Source organism: Schistocerca gregaria, unplaced genomic scaffold (genome assembly GCF_023897955.1).
Source record: "Schistocerca gregaria isolate iqSchGreg1 unplaced genomic scaffold, iqSchGreg1.2 ptg000180l, whole genome shotgun sequence".
In the NCBI taxonomy this organism is placed as follows: Eukaryota; Metazoa; Arthropoda; class Insecta; order Orthoptera; family Acrididae; genus Schistocerca; species Schistocerca gregaria.
The window spans coordinates 1,168,014-1,184,728 of record NW_026061730.1 but is presented as its reverse complement, the minus strand read 5'-3'; the positions used below and the strand labels follow the sequence as shown (position 1 = coordinate 1,184,728).

At 45.1% G+C, this 16,715-nt stretch overlaps 5 non-coding genes across 5 annotated transcripts; all 5 read left to right on the top strand.

Moving 5' to 3' along the window:
- The first annotated feature begins 5,195 nt into the window (after positions 1–5,195).
- Positions 5,196–5,268, top strand: Trnak-cuu (transfer RNA lysine (anticodon CUU)). Its single transcript has one exon. It is a non-coding gene; the product is annotated as a tRNA-Lys (tRNA).
- Positions 5,269–6,180: 912 nt separating this feature from the next.
- On the top strand, positions 6,181–6,253 carry Trnar-ucg (transfer RNA arginine (anticodon UCG)). Its single transcript has one exon. It is a non-coding gene; the product is annotated as a tRNA-Arg (tRNA).
- A 452-nt stretch (positions 6,254–6,705) lies between these two features.
- Trnak-cuu (transfer RNA lysine (anticodon CUU)) lies at positions 6,706–6,778 on the top strand. Its single transcript has one exon. It is a non-coding gene; the product is annotated as a tRNA-Lys (tRNA).
- A 939-nt stretch (positions 6,779–7,717) lies between these two features.
- On the top strand, positions 7,718–7,790 carry Trnar-ucg (transfer RNA arginine (anticodon UCG)). The gene has a single exon. It is a non-coding gene; the product is annotated as a tRNA-Arg (tRNA).
- Positions 7,791–16,351: 8,561 nt separating this feature from the next.
- Trnaa-agc (transfer RNA alanine (anticodon AGC)) lies at positions 16,352–16,425 on the top strand. Its single transcript has one exon. It is a non-coding gene; the product is annotated as a tRNA-Ala (tRNA).
- Positions 16,426–16,715: the final 290 nt, after the last annotated feature.

The following is a 16,715-nucleotide window of genomic DNA, read 5'->3' as shown; positions in this document are numbered from 1 at the left end:
CGATGACGGCTCGGACGGCGAGTCCGCCCGTAATTCGCCTTCCACCCGCAAGCAGAAGCAGTGTAATGCGGATGTGCTCGAGGAAACAAACAGTACATGTATTGACGTGACGACAGCCGCTGAGGCAACCCGGCCGCTGTCGGCGGCTGAACAGGTACAAACGGTCCACGGAGGGGACGCAGTAACGACTGTCGCGGAGACGGAAGAGGCGCACTCCGAAGCACAAGAGGTGACGGAGCGGAACCCAACTCAAGGACTTACAGACCCACAAACCGCCGACTCAGTCAGTGCTCTGGAGCTAGTGACGGAAGAACAAGGAAATGGCACTCGTACAAAGGACGCTGTTGAGGCAGCTTCGGTCACAACGGTGGTAAAGATAGACAATCCGAATGACGGCGCGTTGAACCAAGATGTCCGAAGACGCCGACTAAAACCGCAACCTACTCTCAAAGCTTCCCGTAACCAAGGCACACAACGACCAGCACAAGAGGAAGCGACGGCCAAGAACGTCTTGTATGAAATCATCACGGAAAGACCTAAGGAGGTACCTTCAAGTGACATTAGTGATGCAAAGCCCCTCGGTAAAACTAAAACCCGAGATGTTCGGAATCCTGCACCAAAATGAGGCTGTAAGATGAAAAAAAAAAAAAGGATTTTGTTGAACCAGTTTCATTTCTAATTGTACTACTGTCTTAGTCATATTTCAGAGGAACCAGATGAAGTGTTTACCGAGCTTCAAATACTGACTATTCTTTTAGATGTTTTGTTTAAGCGGAGTCGTTTCTCCCTTCTAGAAGCTGCACATCTCTTTTTTTTTTATTCACATTTTGTTATCTTTTTAATCACTTATTTACTTTTTATGCAAACTAAATGTCCCAGGCATATACAATTACGACTATCAATATTAACAGGATTACATCCGTGACTAAAGTTACAGCGCTCAAGGATTATTTATATGAGTCAGGGACGGACATTGCTTTCCTACAGGAAGTAGTGCTGACTAATCTTACAGTGCCTGGATATTTGGCGATTTTAAATGTCTCACTTGACACCAACGTCGGTACAGCAATTTTAGTCAGGGAGGGGATTCCTGTCTCGGATATCGAGAGGTTGGACTCCGGCAGAGCGATAGGTATAAAAGTCTTTGGTTCTACCCTTATTAATCTGTATGCCCCTTCTGGCACATCCAATAGAATGGAAAGAGCACAGTTCTATAAAGAAGAAATCATTTATTTATTACGGAAAAACCCAAAAGATCTTATAATAGGCGGTGATTTTAATTGTGTGATAAATAAGAAAGACCAGGTTCCGAATTTTAATAACTGCAATGAACTGAAGCGTTTCGTCACTGTTTTACAGCTTAAAGATGCTTGGGAAATAATGTATCCCACATTTGTGGCATTTACATTCCTAGGTCCTCACTCACGTAGCAGGATCGACAGACTCTACATATCGCAAAGTCTAGTTAGCTCCTTCATTAAAGCAGAGACAATTCCAGTTTACTTTTCTGATCATAGCTCCGTGCTAGCTTCCATCAACCTTACTGCGCAACCCACTCGCCGTTTTAAAAGTTCATGGCACCTTAATACGTCACTGATGCAGGACGACGGATTAGAAGAAAGTTTGACAGAAGCGTGGGCATTGTGCCTCCGCTCTGCAGATAGACACGTCTCAGTACTAGACTGGTGGTGCAACAGGGCAAAGCCTAAACTGAGAAAAGTTCTCATCCAGTATAGTGTACAACGATCGAAAGACTTGAAAAATTCCATAGAATTTTATTATACCATGCTGCGAAATTTATATGAGCAGGCAAACACTTCCAACGTCCGTCTGGCAGATATCAAGCAAACTAAGGCCAAATTGCTCAGTCTTAAAAGACAGCAGATGGAGGGTCTGAAATTAAAATCCAAGGCTAAGACAGTCGTGGAGGATGAACATGCTTCCTTGTACCATCTACTGAAGCACGAAAGAAACAGGAGACGCACCTTCATTGATGGACTTCAGTCTGAAACTGGCGAGACACTCACGACTCAGAGAGACATCGTCAATGCAGTGCACAAATATTACGAAGACCTATACACTGCCAACCCGGTATGTGAAGAGTCCTTCGATGAGTTCCTTAGTTCCATAGCTCCACAGGTATCGGACGAGGAAAACGAAGACCTTCTCGTTGAGTGTACTAACGAAGATATCCACAGAATCATCTGCAAATCTCCTCTGAGGAAATCGCCGGGACCGGATGGTTTGCCTGTTGAATTTTATAAACGATACTGGCCACTGATTGGTGACATGTTTACCCGAATGACGAACGAGGTGCTTCAGGGAAAGCATTTACCTGCTGTTTTTAAAGAGAGCACAATAGTACTAATCCCAAAAAATGCTGCAAAAAGAAACCTCAACAACTTTCGTCCTATCTCCCTGTTAAACTCCGATTATAAAATCATCGGCAGAATTTTAAACAACAGACTCTCACAGTTGGCCAAAAAGATAGTAAGTCCATACCAGTCCTGTGTGCCTACCAAGAGCATTTTCAAAAGCATAGCTGAATATAGAGATATAATTGCAATCACTGCTGTGACCACCATAAAATGTGCTATCATGTTTATTGACTTCCAGAAAGCATTTGATCGTGTGGATCATAGATTCCTTAGTGCCACACTGAACAAAATAGGTTTTAATGAGCGAGTCGTAAGTGTGATCAGAAATGTTGCAACAGGCATCAGCGCTTGTATATCAGTTAACTGCCAGAGGACAAAGCAGATTCAGATCAGGCGCGGCGTTCCTCAAGGAAGCCCCCTCTCCATGTTCCTATTCGTGCTTTCATTAGAACCTTTCCTCCGCAGTGTTCATGCCACTCTAACTGGCATCACATTATCTGGTCACCGAACAATCATAAACGCCTATGCCGATGATGTCGGAGTCGTCCTGCGAAATCCCGACGACATTTTGAAATTGGAAACGCTAATTAAAAAGTACTGTAGAGTCTCCGGAGCAGGTGTCAACGCAAACAAAAGCAAACTCCTAAACCTGCGGGGTTTTCAACATACCACCTTAGCCTGGGCCACAACGGTCACCCAATGCAAAGCACTAGGAATAACACTGACACCTTGTCCGTTAAAAATGGCAGCTATCAATTGGAGAAATACGTCGGGACAACTTCTTGGAACAACAAGAGAAAACCTCCACCGTAACATGAACCAAGTTCAGAGGGTGATTTTCATTAACCACTGCATTCTCTCCAGGAGTTACTTTATAGCACAGATCTTCCCACTACCGAAAATGATTGGAAAAAAGATAATGTCTACCATTGCCAGCTATCTTTGGAGAGGGGATATATTCAGAGTCGCCGCAAAAACTGCGACCTTAGATCCCAGGAATGGAGGTTTGGGGTTAGTTGACATCAGAAATAAGGCGTCTGCGCTTTTTATAAAAAGGACCGCCACTATCCTTAGCGACCACGCTGATAGCATTACAACTAAATTATTTGAAGTTGTCAGGCCTGCCAGTTTACAGGCGCCGGTGAATGTGCAAAAAATAAATAACCGGCTCCAGTACGTTCGTGTATATTTTGTGGAATTCAGCTATCTCGGCGGTGTCATCATCAACTCACGACGGATCACGGCCCGCGATATTCTGTGCCATCGAAAGAAAATGGAGGGGAGAAACAAATTGGAAAGTAAATACCCACACACTGATTGGGACGCCATATGGAAAAATATTAATATGCGTGGTCTACCATCGGACGTCAAGTCAGCGTGGTATAAAACAGTGAATGAGACCGTAAGCACCAATGAAAGGTTACATGCAATCGGCGTTAGCGACACGAACCTATGTCTCAAATGTAAATTGATCGACACGTTAGTGCACAGATTCACGTGCGGTGGCAATCTACAACTCTGTAATTGGATTAGGGAACAACTGGCTTTTCTTACGAGATCTTCGGTGGAAAATTTTCCCCCTGTTACATTCCTCAGGCCTCAGACTTGCTATTTTCCAGCAGCAAAAAACAACTCGGTCCATTGGTTAATGGGACACTATGTGAATTACGTAATTAATCACCTGGGAAATGACAATTCCACTGATTTTTACATGTACTTGAAGTGTGCTTTTTATAAGGCCCTGAAATATAAAGACCACAAGAAAAACTACGGCAATATGCTGAAAATTGTATTCGAGCGACTGGGCATTGGTTGACAAGCCAACGAGATAAACAAAAATCGTTTATTTAAGCGAAACGACGCTTAAACAAAAACAATTGGGGAGAAGTACAATTTTACAGTTTCATATTACAATCACTTATCCTCTGCTGGCAAAGAAGGCTATTTTGTTTATTGCACAGAAGAAGCCGAAGCCGAAAGCCAGTATCGCAGGGTTAAAGATAAATTGTTTTCTTATACATTCATTTTATGACTGAGAAGGAAGTCTCATTTGTTTCCATGGAAGGGAACATACTTTTTTATTATTATTATTCATCTCAAGAAGGAAAGGAGGCTATGGAATTAGTGCCTTAACATAAAATTCCTTCTTCACATTCCATGAAGATTTTTCTTTTACAATAAAAAAAAGAAAAAAAAAATGGGTAAGGCGTCGGACTTCGGATCTGAAGATTAAAAAAAAAAAAAAAAAAATAAATGGATAAGGCGTCGGACTTCGTATCCGAAAAAAAAAAGTGGTTAAAAAAAAAAAAGGATAAGGCGTCGGGCTTCGGATCCGAAGATTGCAGGTTCGAATCCTGTCACGGTCGTGTTTTTCTAGGTCTGAAAAAGAAACATATCGTTTTAATGTAGCAATTGAGCAGTACGAAACCGTCTGAATGTTGCTGTTGAGCATTTTGTGCTTGGAGATGGTCTTGAGCTTGAAACACACACAACAAAACAGGTGTTAACTAGCGAAATGGTCGGCAGAGTGGCCTCACCGCGAGGTGTGACTGGCACTTGCACATCTAAAACAACGTCGGAAAGTAACTTGTTCGGCTTTTGAGTCACATCAAGTATGTGTGTTAATTTTGATGCCGCTAGCTCTGCAGATTTTCATGCAATTCCTTTACCTCTCAGAAGTGAATATGATATAAAAGGAAGTACGTGACGAGTGTGACGTTAGGAAAACATTAGGCAGCATGGAGAGATTCTGTATGGGACCAACCAACCCAAACGAGTACTGTGTGATCTGCTGCCCAGCAGGTATCCAACGAGGCAGCACGGCTAGCTCAGTCGGTAGAGCATGAGACTCTTATTCACAGGGTCGTGGGTTCGACCCCTGCGCTGGGCGGAACGGAATTTTTTTCCGCTGCAGATGTAAATTACCAATTTTCTGATTAACGTGATGTAATGGAAATAGCAACTTTAAAATTTGCCTACGTCTCCATCAGTCGCAAGAAAACTGTATTTGAAGTGAAGGTGATTTTGTAGACATGTGTGAAAGTCATGTTCTGAAGTGCAAGTGGTTTTGGTTGGAGAGAACACGGTTATGTGTCACATGTGTAGCCAAGCAGTAATGGGTCGCCATAGCTGCAAATATTAGTCGAAAATATGAAGTGTTGTCAGCTGAAGTCTGATGATTCAGACGACCGTATGGACGAAGTACGCAAAAGTGCCGCTAGGCGGCGCCTGTTTAGCTCAGTGGTAGAGCATTGGTCTAGTAAACCAGGGGTCGTGAGTTCCATCCTCACAGGAGGAAGACGCATTTTGGAAATCAGTTGCGCATCGTGGCCGTATAGCAAACAGTATCTGTGATGAGGAACAATTAGCGACAGGAGTATTATTAAGAATTACTCTCAGATGTGATTAAGGCGAATGGCGCAGATAAAGCATTTGCCAAAGCGGTATGGCATAAGGTGGGACGAGGCAGTCTGAATTACATTTTATAGATGTATTTCCCACAAATCTCAGAGCCTCTCGCGGTCGTCGTCGTCGTCGTCGTCGTCGTCGCCGCCGCTTCTGCAGAAGTAGCAAATGGCCATCGCAGCAAATGCGGCGAGGGACACCCTGCCGTCGATTACGAATGCGCAAAGTGTGTGGTCTTGTTTTCCTGTCTATGTTTGGTCGGTCTCGTAAGAGGTTGAATGTAACGCATGGGTGGGGAAGAGTAAGGAGCAGCGGCTATGTGGAACGAAAGCACAATTCCTCAGGGGGTGTGAGCGTTTCTAGATGAGTCGTATATAAGTGATACTTGGTCGTCAGTGACCGTGTGGCCTAATGGATAAGGCGTCGGACTTCGGATCCGAAGATTGCAGGTTCGAATCCTGTCACGGTCGTGTTTTTCTAGGTCTGAAAAAGAAACATATCGTTTTAATGTAGCAATTGAGCAGTACGAAACCATCTGAATGTTGCTGTTGAGCATTTTGTGCTTGGAGATGGTCTTGAGCTTGAAACACACACAACAAAACAGGTGTTAACTAGGGAAATGGTCGGCAGAGTGGCCTCACCGCGAGGTGTGACTGGCACTTGCACATCTAAAACAACGTCGGAAAGTAACTTGTTCGGCTTTTGAGTCACATAAAGTTTGTGTGTTAATTTTGACGCCGCTAGCTCTGCAGATTTTCATGCAATTCCTTTACCTCTCAGAAATGATTATGAAATAAAAGTGAAGTACGTGACGAGTGTAACGTTAGGAAAACATTAGGAATCATGGAGAGATTCTGTATGGGACCACCCAACCCAAACGAGTACTGTGTGATCTGCTGCCCAGCATGTATCCAACGAGGCAGCACGGCTAGCTCAGTCGGTAGAGCATGAGACTCTTATTCACAGGGTCGTGGGTTCGAGCCCTACGCTGGGCGGACCGGAATTTTTTTCCGCTGCAGATGTAAATTACCGATTTTCTGATTAACGTGATGTAATGGAAATAGCAACTTTAAAATTTGCCTACGTCTCCATCAGTCGCAAGAAAACTGTATTTGAAGTGAAGGTGATTTTGTAGACATGTGTGAAAGTCATGTTCTGAAGTGCAAGTGGTTTTGGTTGGAGAGAACACGGTTACGTGTCACATGTGTAGCCAAGCATTAATGGTTCGCCATAGCTGCAAATATTAGTCGAAAATATGAAGTGTTGTCAGCTGAAGTCTGATGATTCAGACGACCGTACGGACGAAGTACGCAAAAGTGCCGCTAGGCGGCGCCTGTTTAGCTCAGTGGTAGAGTATTGGTCTAGTAAACCAGGGGTCGTGAGTTCCCTCCTCACAGGAGGAAGACGAATTTTGGAAATCAGTTGCGCATCGTGGCCGTATAGCAAACAGTATCTGTGATGAGGAACAATTAGCGACAGGAGTATTATTAAGAATTACTCTCAGATGTGATCAAGGCGAATTGGGCAGATAAAGCATTTGCCAAAGCGGTACGGCATAAGGTGGGACGAGGCAGTCTGAATTACATTTTATAGATGTATTTCTCACAAATCTCAGAGCCTCTCGCGGTCGTCGTCGTCGTCGTCGTCGTCGTCGTCGTCGTCGTCGCCGCCGCCGCCGCCGCCGCCGCTTCTGCAGAAGTAGCAAATGGCCATCGTAGCAAATGCGGCGAGGGACACCCTGCCATCGATTCCGAATGCGCAAAGTGTGTGGTCTTGTTTTCCTGTCTATGTTTGGTCGGTCTCGTAAGAGGTTGAATGTAACGAATGGCCGGGGAAGAGTAAGGAGCAGCGGCTGTGTGGAACGAAAGCACAATTCCTCAGGGGGTGTGAGCGTTTCGAGATGAGTCGTATATAAGTTATTCTTGGTCGTCAGTGACCGTGTGGCCTAATGGATAAGGCGTCCGACTTCGGATCCGAAGATTGCAGGTTCGAATCCCGTCACGGTCGTGTTTTTCCAGTTCTGAAAAAGAAAGATATCGTTTTAATGTAGCAATTGAGCAGTACGAAACCGTCTGAATGTTGCTGTTGAGCATTTTGTGCTTGGAGATGGTCTTGAGCTTGAAACACACACAACAAGACAGGTGTTAACTAGCGAAATGGTCGGCAGAGTGGCCTCACCGCGAGGTGTGACTGGCACTTGCACATCTAAAACAACGTCGGAAAGTAACTCGTTCGACTTTTGAGTCACATCAAGTATGTGTGTTAATTTTGACGCCGCTAGCCCTGCAGATTGTCATGCAATTCCTTTACCTCTCAGAAGTGAATATGATATAAAAGTGAAGTACGTGACGAGTGTGACGTTAGGAAAACATTAGGCAGCATGGAGAGATTCTGTATGGGACCAACCAACCCAAACGAGTACTGTGTGATCTGCTGCCCAGCAGGTATCCAACGAGGCAGCACAGCTAACTCAGTCGGTAGAGCATGAGACTCTTATTCACAGGCTCGTGGGTTCGAGCCCAACGCTGGGCGGAACGGAATTTTTTTCCGCTGCATATGTAAATTACCGATTTTCTGATTAACGTGATGTAATGGAAATAGCAACTTTAAAATTTGCCTACGTCTCCATCAGTCGCAAGGAAACTGTATTTGAAGTGAAGGTGATTTTGTAGACATGTGTGAAAGTCATGTTCTGAAGTGCAAGTGGTTTTGGTTGGAGAGAACACGGTTACGTGTCCCATGTGTAGCCAAGCAGTAATGGGTCGCCATAGCTGCAAATATTAGTCGAAAATATGAAGTGTTGTCAGCTGAAGTCTGATGATTCAGACGACCGTACGGACGAAGTACGCAAAAGTGCCGCTAGGCGGCGCCTGTATAGCTCAGTGGTTGCAGTTGCGACTCAGCCGCCGAGCGGGACGGACGTGTGGCGGAGCTGGACGTCTGGCTGTAGTAAACACAGGCTGAGTCGCTGCGTTTGAGGTTAGTGGTGCTGCTAAGCCGCTATTCGTGTTGCACTTGTATTCATGAAGTTCTAGAATGAATAGGTCGAATTATTTGAGGAAAGACACAATCAAGTTTACTTTCGATCGAAATTTCGTTCGACCTAAAGCATTTGAAATTAAAGCATGGTTTATCGAAAAAGTATTGATTAACGGTGATGATGTTGTCGGAGTTTATCTCTCGTTTGTGACAAATGCTGTGTATCTGAAGATGAAAAGTCCAGAATTATGTAGTTCCATTGTGGATCGTTGCGGAGGTAGCGTGAAGTTTAATCATTCTGATGGGAATGTGAGTGACGTTGCTGTTAGTCATGCTGGGTACGGGATTCGTACGATCAGAGTGTTTGAGCTCCCTTTTGAAATTCCGCCCGAAGAACTTAATGTTGCCCTTCGGCCTTATGGCAGAATTATTTCCAATGTGGCAGAAAGGTGGTCTGAAGCTCATATGTTTCCTGTCCTGAACGGCGTAAGGCAAATTAAGATTGAATTACAGAAGCATGTCCCCTCTTGTCTTAATATTTGTGGGTATCGTGCTTTGATTATCTGTGATGGGCAACCGCGGACTTGCGCTTTATGCAATTCCACGGAACACATTCGTGCAGAATGTTCACGGAGGCGTGTCCCGCAGTTACCGCGTGACGAGATGCCGAGTTCCGGCCCTGTTGTTGGTATGAAGTTGTCATACGCTGCCGCTGCTGACTTCCGCAGCCGAGGCGAGTCGGTGCCGCCTGTGCGCGGGGAGCCTGCTGCCTCGCGGGCGGTTGTCGATGATACTCCGGCTTCAAGCTCTAGATTTTCGGATGGTCTGCCGATCAGCTCCGCGCCCCTCGACTCTATGCCGACGCCAACTTTTTCCAACTCTCCCACTGTGGTTGCTCGTTCTTCCGCGGACTCGGCCGAAGATCCCCAAATACCCGCAACGGAGGTTTCCTTGCGTCGTCAGGATTCCCACCAACGTGAGGATATTGCCACTAGCTTCCGAGGAGTGGACGCTCCAGGCATCCACTCTGCGGGAACTATGAACGAAGATAGCAATCTGGACATTGGTTTCACGTTGGCGCCCACAGAAGACACTTGCGTCAAGGAAACCACAACGAGCGATAGTGTAGAATTGGAGACTGGGTTGCTACCAGTGGGAGCCATGGAAAAAGATGCGCCTCCTTCTGCCGTTGTGGAATGCGATACGCGGACTTTTGTCCGAAAAAAGGAACAGGCGACGTCAGACGTATCATCCGGTACTTCTCCTGACAGGTCGCAAACTTCATCTCCTGCTAGATCGCCGAAGAGATCTTCGAAGAAAGGCAAGAAGAGGAGATTGGCACACAAAGCAGCAGAGAGTTTAGCTCCTGCATTGCGGGAAAAGTTAAAACATTTAAGGGATAATGAACGACTACGAGAACAATGCCCAGTAGCACGAGTTAACGAGTGTACTGAAGCGGAGATGAGTCGTGCCGATGCAGATGATCTTCAACAACAACCTCGCGCACCGCTTGGCGTCGCAGGTTTGCAGACCGGCACTACTATGGATTTAGACCGAACTGTCTCAGGAAAAGGACTTGATTGGGCCGATGCCCAAGAAGATCGCACCGACCACGGAATGGAGATGGACCTGACACATGCTAGTGGCATTCAATTTTTTTTTTTTAATGTCTATTTTTCTTTCTGACAGACAGAATGGAATGGTACAGACGTGACTCTGCATGGGGTATACTTCATTAGCCAATTTCTTTTACCTGCACCTATGCCAACGGAACTGACATATAATGTGACCACGATCAATATAAATCGGATTCGCAGTGAAACGAAAGTCGCTTCTTTAAAAGATTTCCTTTACCAGTCGGATACTGATATAGCCCTCCTACAGGAATTTAATGTCCACAACTTTTATGTCCCAGGTTTTCAAGAGATTTTAAATATTGCACCGGAAGCCACATGTGGGACTGCGATCCTTGTCAAAGATGGTATTGATGTGAAGGATATCTGTCTGTTAGAAAATGGGAGGGGCATCAGTTGTAAAATTTTTACTACTACTGTTTTAAATGTATATGTCCCCTCTGGTAACAACGCTAGAGATGATAGGGCTAATTTTTTTAAGAACGATATGGTCTATTTACTTAAGGGGAATCCGGCGGAAGCTTTAATCGGTGGTGACTTTAATTGTGTACTTCACAAAAAGGATCAGCGACCAAATTTTAACTTCTCCAGGGAACTGGCGGCTTTGGTGACAAACATGAAGTGGACAGACGTGTGGGAAAGCAAATACCCCACGTTAGTCAAATTTACGTACATCAGTAGTCGCTCGCAAAGCAGAATAGACAGAATATACGTCACAGCAAACCTGGAAAATAAAATCAGTAGTATCGAAGTAATTCCCACTACCTTTTCGGACCATCTCGCAGTGAAATGCAGCATTCGGTTTCAGAAGCAAGGAACGTATTGGGGTCGCCCCTTATGGAAGCTGAATACCCATATGTTGTTCGAGGGTGCCCTATCAAGAACAGTAGCGGAGGTATGGCAGGCTGCTCTACGTATGCGCCATAAATACAGCTCTCGCCTTGCGTGGTGGACCTCATGTGCTAAAAAGAAATTGAGATCATCCCTAATAGCTTACGGGAGGGAGCGAGCGATGTGGTCTCGCAATACCGTTGAATTTTACTATACATGCTTAAGGGAACTATCAGCTCAGCAGATGACTGATGAGGTTTTCATTGAAATAAAGAAGATCAAGGCTCACCTCATAAGTCTCAAGCGACAACAGCTGGAGGGTTTAAAAATTAAATCTCGTGTCCCGACAACGGTGGAGGACGAAAACGCATCGCTGTACCACTTACTCGAACATGAAAGAAATAGAAGACGAGCGTTTATTGCTTGTCTTAGAGTGGGCGATAACCGGGTGCTGACGGAACACTCTGACATTTCAAATGCAGTTTATGGATTTTATCGTACGTTATATACTGATACCCGGTATAATCTAGACTGTGCGAACGATTTGCTACGAACTACAGGTTTCGACAACGTTATCAATGACGAGGACAATGTGTCCCTTACCACTGCGATCACATGTGAGGAGGTGTTTGATATACTTAAATATTCGCCTACCCGTAAGTCCCCAGGGCCTGATGGCTTGCTTGTAGAGTTTTACTGTAAATTTTGGCCTCTCATAGGTAATCAATTCACAGAAGTGATAAATGAAGTGTTGCAAGGTGTTACTGTTCCACGCGAGTTCAAAGAAAGCGTAACTGTGCTAATACCAAAGGGAAGGAACGCGACAGTTAAAGATCTCAATCAATTGAGACCAATATGTTTGATGAACTCGGATTATAAAATAATTGCACGTGTACTGAAGGAAAGACTGAGACCTCTAATGGAGAAGATCATAGGTGACCACCAAACCTGTCTCTCGGGGCGGAATATTTTTAAAACTGTTTGTGAATATAGGGATGTCTCGGCAATTTTTGCAACGTCATCCTCACCAGGAGGCCTTGCCTTTATCGACTTCTCAAAGGCTTCTGACAGGGTCAACCACTTATTTTTGTTCAGAACGTTGACCTATGTGGGTTTTAGTCAACATTTTGTGCAAGTTTTAATTAACATTGTTGAAGGCATCCAAACACAAATGTATGTAAATGGGCATTTCACTCCACCCATTGAAATTCGCAACGGCGTCCCGCAGGGAAGTCCTTTGTCAATGCTCCTGTATGTTGTTGCACTGGAGCCTTTACTAAGGAGACTCGATGTCGATCTTGAGGGCATCACGATATCTGGCGTTAACAACGTCACCAATGCATATGCTGATGACGTTGGAGTGGTTATTCGTAGTAATGAAGATTTAGAGAAATTAACTACGAATATTCAGATCTTTTGTGAAGCTACAGGCGCTAGGGTTAACGAGGTGAAGAGTTCGTTTTTAAATCTTAAAGGTCTTCAAGATGTCCGTTTGGAATGGGCACGCTCCGTCGATCGTCACACCGCTCTGGGTGTCACCTTTTACCGATGTCCGCTTCAGACCATGACCTACAATTGGAAGAAAGTACTGGATACAATCAGAGGAGCCACAATACTCAATCAGACCAGACATCTGATCATTAAACAACGAATCAGAATAATTAATTGGTCCATTTTATCAAAAGCTATATATATAGGTCAAATATTGCCAGTTTCGAAACCCATTGCCAAACGTATAATGAGTATCATTTGCCGATTTATATGGACAGGGAATATTTTTAGAGTAGCAGTCGGTACAGTTACGTTACCTTCCGCTGAAGGTGGCCTAGGTTTAACAGATATATGGCGGAAGACTACGGCGTTATATATAAAGAGGACCCTACAAATTATAGAAAATCATCCACATAGTATTACAGCCAGGCTGTATCGACTCCTACAGCCAGAAAATTTACGTCCACCCATAAATATAGGCGGAATTAATTATAAATTGAAATATATTCGCCAGTTCTTTTTACAGATTAGCTACATGGACAGTATTGTCACGAATCCACAATCAAGGAATTGCAGGAAATTAATGGAACTCTTAACAACGAAAGAACATGTCAACAAAATGGAGTGCAGATATCCCGACAAAGACTGGAAAAGAATTTGGAAAAATATTAGTAATCGTGAACTGTCTTCCGACATTCAGGCGACCTGGTACCGAGTTGTTAATAACGTAGTTTCCACTAACGAAAAGTTGCACTCCATTGGTCTTAGTGACACGATTGTGTGCACCCGATGTGACGCAGTTGACACATTGATCCACCGCTTTCTCTGTGGCGGATACGCCGAAATATGGAGGGGACTCCAACGGCGGGTAGCCTTTATAACCAGAACTGTTAGTACTGAGATCAATGTTGAAAAATTACTCTTCCCCGATGGTGTTTTCTTCCCTGTCCAGAAAACCAATGCTGTGTTGTGGTTGTTTGGCAATTATGTACATTACGTTATATCTGAACACGGCAATGACCGTGTTTTAGAATACGAATTATACGAACGAGCAAAATATTATCAGATATGTACGCGCAGGGACCACAAAAAAACTTTTGGTAACATGTTACACATTCTGTTTCAGAGACAAGGGATTGGATAAACATCTTAATAGCCCTCGTCTACGAAAAATGTAGTCACAGGCCAAAGTAGGGGATCGCTGTTGAGGGTGAAGTACGGTGGGGACTTCGTGTGCCCCAGGGCCGCTACGGTAGCCGTGAAGGCCTCGGACAGAACCCCGAAACGGCACTGCGGCTTCACACTTACTGCTGGATGAACCCCATATCTCCAGCAACTACTTTCATCTATGATGATTTTCCAGGATCTCGGTAATATTGGAAGGTGGTTTCGTTGCACACAATGCAGTGGAAGCTTCTTGCACGTGTTCCTCAGTCACAATCTTTCTATTTTTGTTTAATTTTTTTCAGTATAAAGCAAGAGTGACAATTTATTAATTCCCAAGAAGCCTTAATTTTTCAATTTTCAGTTCTACGGAGGAGAAGCCTCACATGGAAAAAAAAATTAAAAAAAAAGTGGCTAGGATAGGTGGTTCTGAACCAGGGGGCCCGCGTTCGATTCCCGGTCCGGGAAATGCGCATTTTTGTTGCTCCTCTTATGCGACTTGTCTCGAAAAAAAAAAAAAAAAAAGTTGGCAGATCGTTCGCTTAGCGTGTGAACGGTCTCGGGTTCAAGCCCCGGCTCCTCCATGTTTTGTGTTCAGTGCATGGTAAGTGTTGGTCGCGGCGAACATAAACGCACGCAAGAAGTTGCAAAACCAGCTTCACAGACTGATATGATGTATACTGTCATAAGGAGAGCAAGATGTAAGTGTGGGGACCGGCTGTTATCGTGGTGTCATCGAGTGCAGATCTGTCTTAGGTATCACGGCTTAACGTCATTGAAGTCTAGAGGTGGACAACACGTTCGTCTTACTGAGAGCGGTGTCTGAACTCTATTTTTGACGTTATGCGTGCCACTTTCATTGTGGCCAACTACGATTCGATACAGAATGCACGAAACCTGAAAGACACCCTCACTGATACATAGAGAGTAGTGTTTGTCTGCGGAATAATGGGAGTGCAAGGGTCTGTGACGTTGATATGACTGTATGTAGCACTACTAGTTATTGGGGGGTGGACGTAGCTCAGATGGTAGAGCGCTCGCTTAGTGTGCGAGAGGTACTGGGATCGATACCCAGCGCCTCCAGAATTTTTAACGCACCTACATGAGCACCTTGCCATGCAAGTGGAATAATTCCCAACCGGCAGAGGTGTGTAGGCAGATACAAGCGAACGATTAGCATCCACAATTGCGCCGATTTCACGTAAATCCCTCTGCACGTTCCCATTCTTTGCGTGCAGTCGGCTGCTACTGGTGTTGCTGGTTGTGACTGCTGATAACAGATGCCGTAGCAATCAATTCATGGAGTGAGTTGTATGTTTTGCGATAGTCTGTCTCTGACAAGGAAGCACAGGTGATATAGGTGCGAACACAGGAAGCTTGCAGCCCCTCGCTGCCTGCAGACACAGAGCAGCCACACTAGAAGAGCGGCCTAAGCCGTAGGCGAAATGTGCTCATTCGCTTTGGCGCGACGTCGAACTATAAATAAGGCTGTCACTAGCGTGAGCGTCGTGTAAAGTCGGAAAAGTCATCTGCATGGGTGATTGCCAAGTTTGGGGAGCGTTTCGTAGTACGATCAGTGCAATGGGGACGCGGAAACTTGTTGTGTCCCAGTGTTTTGCAGTTGGACGACAAGAGTTTTACACAGTAGCAAAGAGCGAGGCACTGAGTTGGCATGAACAATGGAGAGCACAATGGGGCTCGAGATGTGCTTGTTACCTCAGGTGCTGTGTGACTTTGGACAAGGAGTGAAAAGGACCAATTTGTGACCGCCCTTTCAATTTAAGACGTTCAAAACAGACGGAATTTGCATTCGTAATACCAGAGCATCGAAACTACTTGGAACTCTTGTGTATATGAACGTGTCCGCGCCTTTGTGTTCTGGTACCTTCGCCGCTACAAACCAACCAACCATCGTGTCCGTGCACATCAGAGTCGCAAAGAATGGAGAATAGCCAGGCTTGGTCGTGTGTGTAGCTGTAGCTCAGATGGCAGATCGTTCGCTTAGCGTGTGAACGGTCTCGGGTTCAAGCCCCGGCTCCTCCATGTTTTGTGTTCAGTGCATGGTAAGTGTTGGTCGCGGCGAACATAAACGCACGCAAGAAGTTGCAAAACCAGCGTCACAGACTGATACGATGTATACTGTCATAAGGAGAGCAAGATGTAAGTGTGGGGACCGGCTGTTATCGTGGTGTCATCGAGTGCAGATCTGTCTTAGGTATCACGGCTTAACGTCATTGAAGTCTAGAGGTGGACAACACGTTCGTCTTACTCAGAGCGGTGTCTGAACTCTATTTTCGACGTTATGCGTGCCACTTTCATTGTGGCCAACTACGATTCGATACAGAATGCACGAAACCTGAAAGACACCCTCACTGATACATAGAGAGTAGTGTTTGTCTGCGGAATAATGGGAGTGCAAGGGTCTGTGACGTTGATATGACTGTATGTAGCACTACTAGTTATCGGGGGGGTGGGCGTAGCTCAGATGGTAGAGCGCTCGCTTAGCGTGCGAGAGGTACTGGGATCGATACCCAGCGCCTCCAGAATTTTTAATGCACCTACATGAGCACCTTGCCATGCAAGTGGAATAATTCCCAACCGGCAGAGGTGTGTAGGCAGATACAAGCGAACGATTAGCATCCACAATTGCGCCGATTTCACGTAAATCAATCTGCACGTTCCCATTCTTTGCGTGCAGTCGGTGCTACTGGTATTGCTGGTTGTGACTGCTGATAACAGATGCCGTAGCAATCAATTCATGGAGTGAGTTGTATGTTTTGCGATAGTCTGTCTCTGACAAGGAAGCACAGGTGATATAGGTGCGAACACAGGA